We start from the raw sequence: 19,239 nt of genomic DNA on the forward strand, positions 1-19,239 counted from the left end.
GACTCTCCCCAGAAGAGATCAACTGTCAACAGCTCCTCAGAAGCCCCGCCCCCAGAAAGGGGCGTTTGCGGGGGGGGGGGGGAGGGACGAAGCCGTCTACTCAAGGTCCACGGGCTGCGCACGCGCGGGTGGGCAAGGGTTGTTGCAGGGGGAGTCAGGGAGGCCCCTGTTAAGCTTCTGGCTCCACCAGTGCCAGAGTCCCCTCTTCTCCCCAGCCGCCGCCAAGAAGTTGCCGCCTATCGTCCTTCTCCACCTAGGCGCGGAGGTGCTCCGACTTGGCCGCGGGTGAGCCCTTGGAGCCCAACGGTGAGGGCTCAACTTAGTTGAGGGAAGTCTGGGCGTGAGGAGCGGTCACAAGCATAGGCCTCTCAGACTTGGTTGCCCTCGACCATGCGCGAGATGCAAGACCCGGATCAGGCGAGAGCATCCGTAGCCAGGGTTTGGCATGGCCGCCGATCCCACCCTCCGTGGATCCGCGTTCTCCTGCTACCAACTTCAGTGGCTCCTGCTGGGACTTTGCTCTGAAGGACAGGGTCTCGGCGGGGACATCGCAGGAAAGAGCACTCTGGTACAGTGGATCAGTCAGGTAAGCACTGCATGCCCTGGCAGTCTTAGGGCATTTTCCCACGCTTTCTCTGGGGAGGTGGTGTGGCTAATGCTCAGAAAACTGCATTCAGATCCTCAGCTGGGGCCCTAGTGCATACCCAGGTAGTTGCTGCTTTTGGTACATAGAACTCGCGGAATGCATGAAACAATGTAGAAAACCCTGTTTTCTTCTAGTTGAGAAACTGTTTACCCCCATTCCCACCCCATCTTGCCTCTGAAAGATTGAGTCACATTAAGTTTCTAGACCCTCTGTGAATTCAGGAATTCACAATGAAAATTGGATTTTAGTGTTCGGTCTTTGCTTTTCTACTCCGTACTGAAGCTATTTTGAGAGTTCATTGTTAAAGTGATGTATCTTTTTTAGCTTACTACCGTCGCTCCCTTATCATCCCCATTTATTTCCAGAAGTCGCTCATTCATGTTTTTAAACCATTCCATTTTCTGGGTCTGGAGAAGTGCTCCAGCTTTTGAAAGGTTGTCTGTAGAGGTGTTTCCATGAGCTAAGATGACCTGAGATAAATCGGTGTCATTTTGTACACTTTCATTTCTTGGGGATTTACAGACTGCATTAAACACGTGCCTTCTTAAGTTTTGAGTGCATTCAATTCCCCTGCATTTCGTAGACTGGAGTTATGCTGTGATGATGATTCTGTTTTAATTCCCGAAGTGGATCTAGCTTAAGTATCCTTTCATTCATATTGAAACACAATGGTCATGTCATTTCATGTTAATTTCAGATGCATCTCTTTGGCATCTGTTAAAGTTTTCTTTGAAAAATACTGCAAATGATATTTTGATTTCTTTTCTTTTCTTTTTTATTTTTCCATTCAAAAATTTCCACTTCCTCCCCTTCTCCCATTCCCCTCTCATCCTCCCCCCCCCATTCAGTCTTAAGAGAGGGCAAGGAACCCTGCCCTGTGGGGTGTCCAAGGGCCTCCCCCATCCATCCAGGCCCAGGAAAGTGTGCATCCAGATAGACTAGGATCCCAAAAAGCCAGTACATGCAGTAGAAACAAGTCCCAGTGCCTTTATCAATGGCTTCTCAGTCAGCCCCCATTGTCAGCCTCATTCCTAAGTCCGGTTTGATCACATGCTCATTCAGAGCTGGTCCAGCTGGATTTGGTGAGCTCCCATTAGAACAGGCACACTGCCTCAGTTGGTGGACCAACCCTTCGCGGTCCTGACTTCCTTGCTCGTCTTCTCCCTCCTTCTGCCTTAAAACTGGACCTTGGCAGCTCAGTCCATTGCTCTGAGGAGGGTCTCTGTCTCTACCTCCATCCGTGGCTGGACAAAGATTCTATGGTGATATTCGAGATAATCATCAGTGTGATAGTAGGGCAAGGCCAGTTCAGGCAACCCTCTCCTCTGCTGTTCAAGGACCTAGCTGGGGACATCCATCTGTGGACACCTGGGATCCCCTCTAGAGCCAAGTCTCTTGCCAACCCTAAAATGGATCCCTTAATGTAGGTTACTTCTTCCCTGCTCCTATATCCGCCCTTCCTCCATCTCCTCTCTTCCACTCCCCCAAGCTCTTGCCAGTCCTTCCCTTCTCCCTTCCCTCTCCCCCTCTCCCCTTCCCACAACCTCGACCCCATCCCTTCCCCCACCACTATGCTTACAACTTTTGCCCTGCAATCTTGTTTGCTTCCAATTTCCAGGGGGATCTATACATATTTTTCTTTGGTTTCACCTTGTTATTTGGCTTCTCTGGGCTTGTGAACTATAGGCTTAATAACCTTGGTTTATGTCTGGAGTCCACAAATGAGTGAGTACATACCATATTCATCTTTTTGGGTCTGGGTTATCTTACTCAGAATAGTGCTTTCTATTTCCACCCATTTGCATGCAAAATTCAAGATGTCATTGTTTTTTACTGCTGAGTAGTACTCTTTCTGTACTTTCTGTATTCATTCTTTCTGTATCCATTCTTTCATTGAGGGGCATTGTTTCCAGGTTCTGGTTATTACAAATAATGCTGCTATGAACATAGTTGAACAAATGCTTTTGTAGTATGACAGGGCATCTCTTTGGTATATTCTTAAGAGTGGTATTGCTGGATCCTGAGGTCGGTTGATTCCGAACTTCCTGAAAAACCGTCACACTGATTTCCAAAGTGGTTGCACAAGTTTACATTCCCACCAACAATGGATGAGTGTCCTCCTAACTCCACATCCTCTTCAGCAAAGGCAATCATTGTTGTTTTTGATTTTAGCCATTCTGACAGGTATAAGATGGTATGTCAAAGTTGTTTTGATTTTCATTTTCTGATAGATAAGGAAGATGAACATGACCTTAAGTGTCTCTTGGCCATTTGAACTTCTTCTATTGAGAATTCTCTGTTCAGTTCAGTACTCCATTTTTTAATTGGGTTAATTAGAATTTTAAAGTTAATTAAATTATATTTTTATTTTTTTGATTTATTTATTTATTTATTATTTATTAAGAATTTCTACCTCCTCCCCACCTCCCATTTCCCTACCTCTCCCCACACTCCCCATCCCCCTCCCTCTCCAGTCCTAAGAGAGGGCAGGGTTCCCTACCCCGTGAGAAGTCCAAGGTTCTCCCCCCTCCATCCAGGTATAGGAAGGTGAGCTTCCAAACAAACCAGGCTACCACAAAGCCAGTCCATGCAGTAGAATCAAACCCCAGTGCCATTGTCCTTGGATTCTCAGTCAGCCCTCATTGACAGCCACATTCAGAGGGTCCAGTTTGATCACATGCTCTGTCATTTCCACTCCAGCTGGCCTAGGTGAGCTCCCATTAGATCAGTCCCATCGTCTCAGTGGGTGGACACGCACCTCATGGTCCTGACTTCCTTGCTCATGTTCTCCATCCTTCTGCTCCTCATTTGGACCTTGGGAGCTCAGTCCAGAGCTCCAATGTGGGTCTCGGTCTCTATCTCCATCCATCGCCAGATGAAAAGGTTCTATGGTGATATGCAAGATATTCATCAGTGTGGCTATGGGACAAGGCCAGTTCAGGCACCCTCTCCTCTGCTGCCCAAGGAACAAGCTGGGGACATCTCCTTGGACACCTGGGAACCCCTCTAGAGTCAAGTCTCTTGCCCACCCTAAATGGCTCCCTTAATTAAGATATTTACTTCTCTGCTCCCTTATGCACCCTTACTCCATCCTAATCATCCCTTTCCCCCAAGCTCTCCCAAATCCTCCCCTTCTCCCTTCTCCCTCCAATCTCCCCTTACATCCACCCCACCCCCATGCACCCAACTTTTACCTGGTATCTTGTCTACTTCCAATATCTAGGAGGATAACTATATTATTTTCTTTGGGTTCACCTTCTTATTTAACTCCTCTAGGATCACGAAATATAGGCTCAATGTTCTTTAATTATGGCTAGAATCCACTTATGAGTGAGTACATACCATATTCCTCTTTTTGGTTCTGGGTTATCTCACTCAGTAAAGTGGTTTCTATTTCCATCCATTTGCATGCAAAATTTAAGATGTCATTGTTTTTTACCGCTAAGTAAAACTCTAAAGTGTATATGTTCCATACCTTCTTTACCCATTCTTCTATTGAGGGGCACCTAGGTTGTTTCCAGGTTCTGGCTATTACAAATAGTGCTGCTATGAACATAGTTGAACAAATGCTTTTGTAGTATGATAGGGCATCTCTTGGGTTTATTCTCATGAGTGGAATTGCTGGGTCCTAAGGTAGGTTGACTCCCAGTTTCCCAAGAAACTGCCACACTGATTTCCACAGTGGCTGCACAAGTTTGCATTCCAACCAACAATGGATGAGTGTTCCCCTTTCCCACATCCTCTCCCGCATAGGCTCTCATTTGTGTTTTTGATTTTAGCTATTCTGACAGGCATAACATGGTATCTCAAAGTTGTTTGGATTTGCATTTCCCTGATGGCTAAGGAGGTTGAGCATGACCTCAAGTGTCTTTTGTCCATTTGAATTTCTTCTGTTGAGAATTCTCTGTTCAGTTCAATACCCCATTTTTTAATTGGTTTAATTAGAGTTTTAATGTCTAGTTTCTTGTGTTCTTTATGTATTTTGGAGATCAGATATTTGTTGGATGCGGGGTTGGTGAAGATCTTCTCCCAGTCAAGAAGGTAGCCTTTTTGTCTTAATGACAGTGTCCTTTGCTTTACAGAAGCTTCTCAGTTGCAGGAGGTTCCACTATTCAATGTTGCCCTTATTGTCTGTGCTACTGGGCTTATATGTAGGAAGTGGTCTCCTGTGCTCATGTGTTGCAGGCTTATTCCCACTTTCTCTTCTATCAGGTTCAGTGTGGTCGGATTTATACTGAGACGTTTAATCCATTTGGACTTGAGTTTTGTGCATGGTGATAGATAGGGATCTATTTTCATTCTTCTGCAGATTGACTTCCATTTATGCCAGCACCATTTATTGAAGATGCTTTCTTCCTTCCATTGTATAATTTTTGCTCCTTTATCAAAAATCAGGTGTTCATATGCTTGTGGATTAATATCCGGGTCTTCAATTCGATTTCATCGGTCAATGTCTCTGTTTTTATGCCAATACCAATCTCTTTTCATTACTGTAGCTCTGTAATAGAGTTTGAAGTCAGAGATGGCAATGCTTCCGGAAATACCTTTATTGTATAGGATTTTTTTTTTTGGCTATCCTGGGTTTTTTTGTTTTTCCATATAAAGTTGATTATTGTTCTCTCAAGGTCTGCAGAGAATTTTGTTGGGATTTTGATGGGGATTGCATTGCATCTATAGATTGCCTTTGGTAGAATTGCCATTTTTACAATGTTGAGCCTACCAATCCAAGAGCAAGGGAGATCATTTCATTTTCTGGTGTCCTCTTCAGATTCTTTCTTCAAAGCCTTATAGTTCTTGTCAAATAGATCTTTCACTTCTTTGGTTAGAATTACTCCAAGATACTTTATGCTAATTGTGGCTATTGTGAAAGGTGATGTTTCTCTGATTTCCCTCTCTGATTCTCTATTCTTTGTGTATAAGAGGGCAACTGATATTTTTGAGTTGATCTTGTGTTCTGCCACATCACTGAAGGTATTTATCAGCTGTAGGAGTTCTTTGGTAGCGTTTTTGGGGTCACAGATATACACTGTCATATCATCTGCAAATAACGAAAGTTTGACTTCTTCCTTTCCAATTCAAATCCTCTTGATCTCCTTATGTTGTCTTATTGCTGTTGCTAGAACTTCAAACACCATGTTCAAGAGCCTTGTCTTGCTCCTGATTTTAGTGGAATGGCTTTGAGTTTCTCTCCATTTAATTTCATGTTAGCTGTTGGCTTCCTGTATATTGCTTTTATTATATTTAGGTATGGTCTTTGTATCCCTAATCTCTCCAAGACCTTTATCATAATGGGGTGTTATATTTCGTCAAATTCTGTTTCAGCATCTAATGAAATGATCATATGGTTTTTTCTTTCAGTTTATTTATATGATGAATTACATTGATAGATTTTTGTATGTTGAACCAGCCCTGCATCTCTTCGATGAAGCCTACTTGATCATAATGGATAATTTTTTTCATGTGTTCTTGTATTTTATTGAGAATTTTTGCATCAATGTGCATGAGAAAGATTGGTCTGTAATTCTCTTTCTTGGTTGTGTCTTTTTGTGGTTTTGGTATCAAGCTAACTGTAGCTTCATAAGAAGAGTTTGGCCATGACTCTTTTGTTTCTATTATGTGAAACACATTAAGGAGTATAGGTATCAGCTCTTCTTGGAAGTTCTGGTAGATTTATGTATTAAAATCATCTGGTCCTGGACATTTTTAGGTTAGGGTTTTTTTTTATGACAGCTTCTATTTCCTCATGACTTATAAGTCTATTTAAATTCTTCCCCTGGTCTTGATTTAATTTTGCTATATAGTACTTATCTAAAAACAAGTCCATTTGTTTTACATTTTCCAACTTTGTGGCATAGAGGCTTTTGTAGTAAGACCTAATGATTCTCTGAATTTCCTCAGTATCTGCTGTTATGTCCACCTTTTCATTTCTGATCTTGTTAATTTGCGTGTTCTCTCTCTGCCTTTGGATTAGTTTGGATAGGGGTTTGTCAACCTTACTGATTTTCTCAAAGAACTAGCTCTTTGTTTCATTGATTCTTTGGATTGTTTTCTGTATTTCTACTTTGTTGATTTCAGCCCTCAGTTTGATTATTTTCAGACTTCTACTCCTCCTGGGTGAGTCTGCTTCTTTTTTTCTAGAGCTTTCAGCTGTGCTGTTAAGTCTCTAATGTGAGCTTTCTCCATTTTTCTTAATGTGGGCACTTAGTGCTTTGAACTTTCCTCTTAGCACTGCTTTTATAGTGTCCCATAGGTTTAGGTATATTATGTCTTTATTTTTGTTGAATTCAATGAATACTTTAATTTCTTTCTTTCTTTCTTTTTTGACCCAGGGGTTGTTCAGTAGTTGACTGTTCAGTTTCCATGAGTTTGTAGGCTTTCTGGGGGTAGAATTGTTGTTAAATTCTAACTTTATTCTATAGTGATCCAATTAGACACAGGTAATTACTAAAATTTTTTTGTATCTGTGGGTGTTTGCTTTGTACCAAATATGTGATCAATTTTCGAGAAGTTTTCATGAGATGCTGAGAAGAAGGTATATTCTTTCCTATTTGGGTGGAATGTTATATAGATTTCTGTGAAGTCCATTTGATTCATTACCTCTTTTAGTTCTCTTCTTTCTCTGTTAAGTTTCTGTCTGGTTAACCTGTCCATTGGGAGAGAGGAGTGTTGAAATCTCCTACTATTAGTGTGTGGGGTTTGATGTATGCTTTGAGTTCCAGTAATGTTTCTTTTACATATGTAGGTGCTTTTATATTAGGGGCATAGATATTTAGGTTTGAGACTTCATCCTGATGAATTGTTCCTTCTCCTTCTCTTCTGATTGATTTTAGTTTGAAGTCAATCTTGTTAGATATTAGAATAACCACACCCGCTTGTTTCTTAGGTCCATTTGATTGAAAAATCTTTTCCCAACCCTTTACTCTGAGGTAATGTCTGTCTTTATTGTTGACGTGTGTTTCTTGTAAGCAGCAGAATGTTGGATCCTGTTTTCGTATCCATTCTCTTAGTCTGTGCCTTTTTATAGGTGAATTGAGTCATTGATATAAGTGATATTAATGACCAGTGGTTGATAACTCTGGTTAGTATTTTTTTTTGTGGTGGTAGAGTTTGTGTGTTTCCCTTCTTTGAGTTGTGCTGGTGGAGAGTTGTTAGATGTTATTAACTATAATGTTAACTATTGTTGTTAAACAATATTAATAAAATTTATTTTACTAATAACATTAATAAAATCAATGAAATATTAATAAAATATTATTAATATTAACAAAATATTAATAAAATTAATAAACATAATAAAATTATGTTAACTATTGTTAAAGATGTTGCTAACTATTATGGGTGTTGTTGGCTTCCTTGGGTTGTGGTTTTCCTTCTAGTACTTTCTGTAAGGCTGAGTTTGAGGGTACTTATTGTTTAAATTTGTTTTTCTCATGGAATATCTTGTTTTCTCCATCAATGGTGAAAGAAAACTTTTCTGGGTATACTAGTCTGGGCTTGCATCCATGGTCTCTTAGTGTCTGCAGCACATCTATCCAAAACCTGGCTTTCAAGGTTTCCATAGAGAAGTCAGGTGTAATTCTGATCGATTTACCTTTACGTGTTACTTTACCTTTTTCCCTTGCAGCTCTTAATATTCTTTCTTTATTCTGTATATTTTATGTTTTGATTATTATATGGCAAGGGGATGTATTTTTTTATCCAATCTATTTGGTGTTCTGTATGCTTTGTGTGTGTGTGTGTGTGTGTGTGTGTGTGTGTGTGTTTGAGACATTTAGTTTAATTTTTTCTTTTTTTACAATTCTTTATTTACTTATTTATTAAAAATTTCCACCTCTTCCCCATTTCCCATTTACCTTCGCCTCCACCCAATCCTCCTCCCCTCAGTCCCCCTCCCCCTCCCTCTTCAGTCTATAAGAGCAGTAGGGTTCCCTGCCCTTTGGGAAGTACAAGGTCCTCCCCGCTCCATCCAGGTCTATGAAGGTAAGCATCCAAAAGAACCAGGCTCCCACAAAGCCAGTCCCTGCAGTAGAATCAAAACCCAGTGCCATTGTCCTTGGACTCTCAGTCAACCTTCATTGACAGCCACATTCAGAGTGTCCATTTTGATCACATGCTCCATCACTCCCAGTCCAGCTGGCCTTGGTGAGCTCCCATTAGATCAGTCCCACCGTCTCAGTGGGTGGGCACACACTTCGTGGTCCTGACTTCCTTGCTCATGTTCTCCATCCTTCTGCTCCTCATTTGGACCTTGGGAGCTCAGTCCAGAACTCCAGTGTGGGTCTCGGTCTCTATCTCCATCCATCGCCAGATGAAGGTTTTATGGTGATATGCAAGATATTCATCAGTGTGCTTATGGGACAAGGCCAGTTCAGGCACCTTCGCCTCTGCTGCCCAAGGAACAAGCTGGGGACATCTCCTTGGACACCTGGGAACCCCTCTAGAATCAAGTCTCTTGCAAACCCTAAAATGGCTCCCTTAATTAAGATATTTACTTCTCTGCTCCCTTATGCACCCTTCCTCCATCCCATCCATCCCATTCCCCCAAGCTCTCCTGGATCCTCTCCTTCTCCCTTCTTTCTACCAATGTCCCCTTACATCCACCCTGACACCCCTGTGCACCCAAGCTTTCCCTGGCAATTTTGTCTACTTCCAATATCCAGGTGGATAACTATATGATTTTCTTTGGGTTCACCTTCTTATTTAGCTTCTCTAGGATCATAAATTAAAGGCTTAATGTCCTTTAATTATGGCTAGAATCCACTTATGAGTGAGTACATAACATATTCCTCTTTTGGGGTCTGGGTTATCTCACTCAGTAAAGTGTTTTCTATTTCCATCCATTTGCATGCAAAATAAAAGATGTCATTGTTTTTTTTACCGCTGAGTAAAGCTCCAATGTGTATATGTTCCATACCTTCTTTACCCATTCTTCTATTGAGGGGCACCTAGGTTGTTTCCAGGTTCTGACTATTACAAATAGTGCTGCTATGAACGTAGATGAACAAATGCTTTTGTAGTATGATAGGGCATCTCTTGGGTATATTCCCAAGAGTGGAATTGCTAGGTCCTGATGTAGGTTGACTCCCAGTTTCCTGAGAACCCGCCACACTGATTTCCACAGTGGCTACACAAGTTTACATTCCCACTAATAATGGATGAGTGTTCCCCTTTCTCTACATCCTCTCCAGCATAGGATCTCATTGGTGCTTTTGATTTTAGCTATTCTGACAGGCATAAGATGCTATCTCAAAGTTGTTTTGATTTGCATTTCCCTGATCCCTAAGGAGGTTGAGCATGACCTTAATTGTCTTTTGGCCATTCGATGTTCTTCTGTTGAGAATTTTCTGTTCAGTTCAATACCCCATTTTTTAATTGGTTTAATTAGAGTTTTATTGTCTAGTTTCTTGTGTTCTTTGTATGTTTTGGAGATCAGACCTTTGTCTGATGAGGGGTTGGTGAAGATATTCTCCCAGTCAGAAGGTAGCCTTTTTGTCTTAATGACAGTGTCCTTTGCTTTACAGAGTCTTCTCAGTTTCAGGAGGTCCCATTGATTCATTGTTGCTCTTATTGTTTGTGTTACTAAGGTTCTACCTAGGAAGTGGTCTGTTGTGCCCATGTTTTATAGACTACTTCCCACTTTCTCTTCTATCAGGTTCAATGTGTTCAGATTAATATTGAGGTCTTTAATCCATTTGGACTTGAGTTTTGTGCATGGTGATAGATATGGATCTACTTTCATTCTTCGACAGGTTGACATCCAGTTATGCTAGCACCATTTGTTAAAGATGCTTTCTTTTGTTCCATTGTATACTTTTAGATCCTTTGTCGAAAATCAGGTGTTCATAAGCTTGTGGGTTAATATCAAGGTCTTCTATTCAATTCCATAGTTCGAGTTCTCTGTTTTTATACCAATACCAAGCTGTTTTCAATACTGTAGCTCTGTAATAGAGTTTGAAGTCAGAGATGGTAATGCCTCCAGAAGTTCCTTTATTATATAATATTGTTTTGGCTATCCTGGGATTTTTTGTTTTTCCATATAAAGTTGATTATTATTCTCTCAAGGTTTGTGAAGAACTTTGATGGAATTTTGATGGGGATTGCATTGAATCTATAGATTGCTTATGGTAGAATTACCATTTTTCCTATGTTGATCCTCCCAATCCAATATCAAGGGAGATCCTTCCATTTTCTGGTATCCTCTTCAATTTTTTTCTTCAAAGACTTAAAGTTCTTGTCAAATGGATCTTTCACTTCGTTGGTGAGAGTTACTTCCAGATACTTTATGCTATTTGTGGCTATTGTGATTGGTGATGTTTCTCTGATTTCCCTCTCTGCCTCTTTATTCTTTCTGTATAGGAGGGCAACTGATCTTTTGGAGTTGATCTTGTATCCTACCACATTACTGAAGGTGTTTATCAGCTGTATGAGTTCTTTGGTAGAGTTTTTGGGGTCGCTTATGTACACTATCATATCATCTGTAAATAAAGAAAGTTTAACATCTTCCTTTCCAATTTGAATCCCCTTAATCCCCTTATGTTGTCTTATTGCTATTGCTAGAACTTCAAGAACTATATTGAAGAGGTATGGAGAGAGTGGACAGCCTTGTCGTGCAACTGATTTTAGTGGAATGGCTTTGAGTTTCTCTCCATTTAATTTGATGTTAGCTGTTGGCTTGCTGTAAATAGCTTTTATTATATTTAGGTATGAACCTTGTATCCCTAATCTCTCCAACACCTTTATCATAAAGGGATGTTGAATTTTGTCAAATGCTTTTTCAGCATCTAATGAAATGATCATATGGGTTTTTTCTTTCAGTTTATGTATTTGATGGATTGCATTGATAGATTTGCGTGTGTTTAACCAGCCGTTTATCTCTGGGATGAAATCTACTTGATCATAATGGATAATTTTTCTATTGTGTTTTTGGATTTGGTTTGCCAGTATTTAATTGAGAATTTTTGCGTCAATGTTCATTAATGAGACTGGCCTGTAATTCTCCTTTTTGGTTGTGTTTTTGTGTGGTTTAGGTATCAGGGTAACTGTAGCTTCATAAAAAGGATTTGGCAATGACTCTTCTGTTTCTATATTGTGAAATTCATGGAGGAGTATAGGTATTAGCTCTTCTTGGAATTTCTGGTAGAATTCTGCATTGAATCCATCTGGTCCTGGGCTTTTTTTGATAGGGAGGTTTTTGATAAGAGCTTCTAATTCTTCGCGACTAACAGGTCTATTTAGATTGTTTACCTGATTTTGGTTCAACTTTGGTATATGGTACTTATCTAAAAAACATGTCCATTTCTTTTACATTTTCAAAGTTTGTGGCATACAGGCTTTTGTAGTAAGATCTAATGATTCTCTGAATTTCCTCTGTGTCTGTGGTTATGTGCTTCTTTTCATTTCTGATCTTATTAATTTGCATGTTCTCTCTCTGCCATTTGATTAGTTTCGATAGGGGTTTGTCAATGTGATCTGCCAAATTTCGCTTCTTTGAGTACCCTTTTGGGTTAGTCCCTGCAGGTAGCAGTGTTTGGTTACATAAAGAGCAAGTACAGCATCTCTTTAGAATCTCCTTAGCTTGTTGCCATGTAATGGAAAACTCTTTCTTTAAACCTTTGTTATTGATGTGATGTTTTTAATGATATCCTGAGGCCTGTAACATGCTTCCAATCAATAATTGATCACTTTCTGCTTTCCCTTGTGCTAGAGGACCTGGCAGATCCATATGGGATCAGATGTGTGTTATGTACATCAGACAAAGCCTATTCCTGATCATGTCTTGTACCTGAACAAACAATGAAGTCAGTTCTGTATCATCTGGTATAAATTCAGCAGTTTTAATATGCAAGATAACTCTTTCTGCATATTGTGAATCAGTAACTATATTAAGAGGCTTTTTAAAATCCCTTAACACCATAAAAATGAAATATAATTCTGCCTTCTGGACAGAATTATAAGGTATTGTTCCACCTACTCATTTCGTCTGATTTGTAACCTGCCTTCCCTGATTTATTTCCATCAGTATAAAATGTACTGGCTCCAGTTATTGGAGCATCACATACAATTCGAGGAAGAATCCAGGAAGCTCCCTTTATTAGGTTGAATCTATCGCTTTTGGGATCATTGCTATTAATTTCTCTCAGAAAATTAGCACAAGCCCTTTTCCATGGTTCATTGTCTTTTCATACCCTTTTTATTTCATCAGTAGTGAAAGGCACTATAATATCTGCTGGGTCTACACCTGCTACTTGATGAAGTCTCAGTTTGCCTTTTATAATTATTTCAGAGACCTTTTCTACATAAGTTGTTAATTTTTATTTGGTTTGTGTGATCAAAAGTTCCATTCAATAAATAATATGGTCCCTCTGCATTAAAATTCCCATAGGAGATATTCTGGAAAGCAATATAACTAGAATAAAATAAGATTTGGATTCACCCTATATACATGTGCCTCCTGTAATTTTTCCTCATCCATTGTCAGTTCCTTTTCTGCTTCAGTTGATAATTCTCTGGGACTATTCAAATCTTTGTCACCATCTAAGGTTTTGTTTAAATGATTTAGTAGATCAGGTGTTATCCCAACATCCTGTTGTAGACTGGAAATGTCTCCTAACAATCTTTGAAAGTCATTAAGAGTCTGTAACCAGTTTCTCTTAATTTGTGCCTTTTGTGTTCTAATTTTCTGTAAACCTATTCTGTAACCTAAGTAATTAACAGAATCTCCTCTTTGAATCTTTTCAGGAGCAATTTGTAATCCCCATTTAGGCAAAACTATCTTAACTTCCTCAAACATTCTTTCTAAAGAATCTATGTTTGAATCAGCTAGCAAATATCATCCATGTAATGGTAAATTATAGACTTAGGGAATTGCTTACATATCATTTCCAATGCCTGACTTACAAAGTAATGATACAGGCTGGGACTACTGAGCATTCCCTGTGGTAGGACAGTCCACTGGTATCTCCTAGTAGGCTGAGAATTACTATAAGTCAGCACTGTGAAGGCAACTTTTTCTCTATCCTTTTCTTGTAAAAGTATAAGGGAAGAAGCAATGCTTCAAATCAATAACTATAAGAGGCCATCCTTTGAGTACCAGAGAAAGCAGAGGAATTCCAGACTGTAGAGGGCCCATAGGTTGAATTATCTTGTTGACAGCCCTTAGATCTGTCATCATTGTACATTTACCAGATTTCTTTTGTTCTTTATTAAAAATTTTCACCTCCTCCCCTCCTCCCATTTCTCTCCTACTCCCTCCACTCTCCCTCTTCAGTCTTAAGAGCAGTCAGGGTTTTCTGCCCTGTGGGAAGTCCAATGTTCTCCCCCCTTCATCCAGGTCTAGGAAGGTGAGCATGCAAACAGACTAGGCTCCCATAAAGCCATTCTATGCAGTAGAATCAAAACTCAGTGCCATTGTTCTTGTCTTCTCAGTCAGCCTCATTGTGAGCCACATTCAGAGAGTGCGGTTTAATCACATGATCGTCAGCCCCAGTCCACCTGGCCTTGGTGAGCTCTTATTAGATCAGTCCCACCATCTCTGTGGGTGGACACACCTCTCGCGATCCTGACTTTTTTTTACTCCTGTTCTCCCTCCTTCTGCTCTTCATTTGAATCTTGGAAGCTCAGTCCAGTGTTCCAATGTGAGTCTCTGTCTCTATCTCCATCGATTGCCAGATAAAGGTTTTATGGTGATATGTAAGATATTCATCAGTGTGGCTATGGCATAAGGCCAGTTCAGACACCCTCTCCTCTGCTGCCCAAGGAACAAGCTGGGGACATTTGCTTGGAATCCCTCTAGAGTCAAGTCTCTTGCCAACCCTAAAATGGAATTCTTAATTAAGATATCTACTTCCTTGCTCCCATATCCACCCTTCCTCCATCACAACCATCCCATTTTCCCAGCTCTCCCCAATTCTCCCCTTCTCCCTTCCCTTTCCTCATCTCCCTTTACCCCTACCCCACCCCAAATCCCCGTGCTCCCACCTTTTGCCTGGCAATCTTGTCTACTTCCAATATACGGGAGGATAACTATATGGTTTTCTTTGGGTTCATCTTCTTATTAGCTTCTCTAGGACCAAGAATTACAGGCTCAATGTCCTTTGTTTATGGCTAGAATCCACCTATGAGTGAGTGCATACCATATTCATCTTCTTGGGTCTAAGTTATCTCATTCAGTAAAGCGTTTTCTATTTCCATCCATTTACATGCAAAATTCAAGATGTCATTTTTTTTTACCACTGAGCAAAATGCTAACGTGTATATGTTCCACAACTTCTTTATCCATTCTTCTATTGAGGGGCACCTAGATTGTTCCAGGTTATGGCTATTACAATCAGTGTTGCTATGAACATAGTTGAACAAATGCTTTTGTAGTGTGATTGGGCATCTCTTGGATATATTCCCAAGAGTAGAAATGCTGGGTCCTGAGGTAGGTTGACTCCCAGTTTCCTGAGAAATCACCACACTGATTTGCAAAGTGGTTGCACAAGTTTGCATTCCTACCAACAATGGATGAGTCTTCCCCTTACTCTACATCCTCTCCAGCACAGACTATCATTGGTGTTTTTGATTTTAGCTATTCTGATAGGTGTAAGTTGGTATCTCAGTGTTGTTTTGATTTGCATTTCCCTGATCACTAAGGAGGTTGAGCATGACCTTCAGTATCTTTTGGCCATTTGAACTTCTGCTGTTGAGAATTCTCTGTTCAGTTCAGTTCAGTTTTTTAAATTAGGTTAATTAAGTTTTAATGTCTAGTTTCTTGAGTTATTTATTTATTAAAAATTTCCACCTCCTTCTCGCCTCCCCTTTTCCTCCCCCTTCCTACCTTTCCCTCCCTCTCTAGTCCTAAGAGCAGTCAGGGTTCCCTGCCCCGTGTGAAGTCCAAGGTCCTCCCCACTCCAAGGGTACCCAGTTTTCTTTTTAACCTTATAATGACTCCCATTACTTGTACCAGCTGCTAATAAATATACTCAGTGTTGTATTAGAATAAAAATTAATGAGCAGAGCAGAGTCACCTTCACGAATACAAGTGCCAAAATACTAAGAAAATAGTCAAGCAATAGAACTTACAGATTCTCCCAAATATCTTAGATTAAGTATAACCAAGCAATTGAATGACTTGTACAATGAAAACTCTAAACTTCATGAAAGGAAATAGAAAAAGATACAATAACCTAGAAAGCCTTCATGGTTTTGGATTGGCAGGAATAATATGGTGGAGACGGCCATTCTAAAAAAATTAATCTAGACACTCTATTCAATCCCAACAATTCTTCACAGGATTTAGAAATCAATCTTAAATTTCATATTTTAATACAAAAGACACAGATTAGTCAAAGCAATCATGAACAGCAATAATATTGCCTGAGGTATTACCATCACAAATTTCCAGTTATACTACAAAGATATTGGAATATAAAGAGTATGACATTGTCATTCAAATATCATTGCCTAATGAAATATTAGTAAGAATCTATACATAAATTTGTACTCATATATCTATATGTCATTTAACTAAAGAGAACACAGTGCAACTCAGGGAATTGACAGCAGTTTTACAAATCATGCAGATCAATTCAAATAAGTATAATGAGAAGAATGAATCTCATTCCTTTATGTAGACCCAGTGCAGAAGTCATCTCGATAAGCATCAAGGGCCAGAACCTAAAACCTAATACCATGAATTTGACAGAGAAGAATATAGGGAATAGGCATGACCTCTTTGATAAAGGAAAGGAATTTCTGAGCAGGATCCCATAGACTTTGAAAACAAAAACTTAATAAATCAGACCTTGTGAAATTAAAGTTTATGTATAGCAAAGAACACCATTACTTGAGTTAAGAGGAAGATACCAGCATGCCTAAAAATCTCACCAGCTCCATATCAGAGAAAGAGATAATACCTAGAATGTAAAGGCAATTAAAGTATTATCTATATAAAAAAACAAAAATAAGGGGTTGGATAGATGACTCAGCAGTTAAGAGCACTGACTGTTCTTGCACAGGACCGAGGTTCAATGCACAGCACCCACATGACTGCTCACAACTGTCTGTAACTTTACTTTCCAGAACACAACACCCTTGGCCAAACACCAATGCACATAAAATTCAAACAGAAAAATAAAACAAAAACCAGAAAGTAGGGGGAAGAAAGTTGAGCTGGTGCCTAACTAGAAACTTCAGCAGTACTCACTGTGTTCATGATATGCACAGTATCTGCATGTGCATCAGAAGAGAAAAGTAAACACTAATATCAACAAACTGTAAGTACTGCGACTGAAAATAATGACTTGCCTGTAAGATATTCTGGTACAACAGTGGCACGAATGTTATTGAAGTAACTAACCAGTCTGATTGTATTTAAGGAGACTTCATGAAAAGGAACCCATGCCTGACACTGCTAACATAGCCAAGATCCCAAGAACAGATAAGTCATGAGCCTAATGGAAGACCCAATACTATTATTCTGCCAAAGCAGCAAGCCAATAAAATGACTGTCATACCCATTGATCTGTGCTTCAGTCAGCCCTCCTTAGAGAAGCATCTTCCTGAAGGAGATGGAAACTAACACAGAGACCCAAAAGTGTAAATGTACAGAGTAAATGTGCGCCCAGATTTAAGTGGGCCCCACTTAAGCCTTCCCCTTAAGCCAGAGTTATCTCCATATTAAAGGAGCACAAGGATTGTAAAGCCAGGGGTGATGCATTACTCCAGTGAAAGAGTGTCTTCCAGAAAGGACACTACATAGAAGAAATATTTTACAATCAACTTTCCAGGGAAAAAGAAAAGGAAAATAGTACAGAATATGTGAAATAATATGAAGGAACCAATAGGATCTAAGTCAATAAAGAATTACCCATTTAGAAACAAAAATTGCAAAGTTAAAAATGTCCAAAATACATTTAAAGTGATCTTGCTTTTTCTGGGATGGAAAGAATACATCAAATGTTTTCTTCACTAGCAATTCTGCAGAAGCATCCCCATCATAAAGGGGAAAATACTCTAGCCGAAAATGATCCTGCAGCTCCAGATTCTGGAAACAAGAACAGATTGCAGCCAGAGTCACTGGATAGAAATAATAAAAGATGGTCAAGGTCAATATAGCCACTTTAGAGCAATCAGAACAAGGGTGATATTAGCAATATAGCCAGTACCCTGTGTACTACACAGGATTTCTCTTTACTCAAAGTTTTCAAAACTCAATATGCAAGTGTCAATTCAGGTATTTTATTACTGCATTTTCTGCATCTATGTAAGTATGAAATATTAGTCACTTCACAAGACAGATGTGATATTTGACTTACACTGACACTAGATGTATGGCAGGATCTACTCTGACTTTACTGTGTCAACTGTACAACTGCAGGATGCCCTGTGCACTCATTGGGTTTTGGTGAACAGACTCTAGGTGTGAAGAGAAGTATAACATGTCATGCGTTCCCCAGGAGGTGCAATACAGAGACTTGGAACTTGAGCAGGGATAATCCACTAAAAGCATACATGTTTCTGTGTGACCACAAAATCCTGAAACTAAACCATTTTTCTTTTCGAAGTTAGGCAGATAACAGGCTTATAACAGCAATATATATGTATATATATGCATACATATACATATTCAATGTAATCTTCAGTAGTATTCAGATGACATTTTCCAGAGATAGATGGCACAACAAAGCTACAGTTACGTGCAACATCAAATCTCTCCAGGAAGACAGCACTATGAAAATTAGACCACATTTGGAGAGATCACAATGAATGGAGTCTGCATATGCTTTAAAGTTGTCAAATAAAGCCACCACAGCACTGTCAGAAGACTGTCTGTCCAAGGAGACCAAAGGATCCAGATGTGAAACAATGGAGCTAGAAGCCCAGGATCTCAGCAAAGGTAAAAGTTGCATTGTTGAGATAGTAGCTTGTCACCCTTTGCCCAAAAATCAAAAAGCACTTGAACCCATGTCATCTCTTTGCTCTTCCCTCAGAAAAGTGTGTTTTCTCGACCTGAACTAACCCATCCTTATCAATTAATTTTTCCAGTTATTCATCCTCACCTATCCCTTCTCTGTAGCTTTTCACCAGATGTGTGCTTTCTCACCTCTGGCTGTTTGCAGGTACTGCCTCTCTCTGTCTTTCTGGCTTGCTTTGTCTTCACTGTTCTCCACCTTAGAGCCTATAGTGCTGGCCCAAGTCTAACACATAAGCCTTCTGTGTGCTCCAGTAGTTCCCTGTACTACACGTGCATAGAATGTGACCAGTGTGGACATTCTGTCCATCTGATTTGGGAGGGTTATATCATATGGTTGCTGAATAGTGACTCTTGTCATGAGTCTACTGCTTGTCCTAGTACATGGTTGTTGACTAGATAACAAAGAGAAACTATCTGGCATTTAGCTAGCTTATAATAAAGTCTGGATGCAACCATAAGCATATTGCATTCTTCTCGTTTTGTAATGTAGGGGTACATACATCATTTTATTCTCAACTGTGAGTGGTGCTCTCAATCTGCCTTACTGACTTATGCTAACTTAATTCTAAAGTCTTTGAGATTGAGCATATTACTCTTGCTTTTATGTCTAGGTTCTGCTTGAGTGCATCCTTGTTCC

General features: G+C 39.8%; 1 protein-coding gene across 2 annotated transcripts in view; it reads left to right on the forward strand.

The window, feature by feature from the left end:
• Window positions 1-433: 433 nt before the first annotated feature.
• Window positions 434-19,239, forward strand: part of LOC148120192 (uncharacterized) — a 48,315-nt gene continuing 29,509 nt past the window's right edge. The window contains exon 1 of one of the 2 annotated variants that reach the window (XM_087912082.1): window positions 434-586. The gene's annotated coding sequence lies outside the window, so the exon portion shown is untranslated. Of the gene's footprint in view, window positions 587-18,330; window positions 18,525-19,239 lie in introns of those variants that run through there. The other variant, XM_087912081.1, reaches the window with a different exon arrangement.

Source organism: Myodes glareolus, chromosome 12, assembly GCF_982192425.1.
Source record: "Myodes glareolus chromosome 12, mMyoGla1.1, whole genome shotgun sequence".
Taxonomy (NCBI): domain Eukaryota; kingdom Metazoa; phylum Chordata; class Mammalia; order Rodentia; family Cricetidae; genus Myodes; species Myodes glareolus.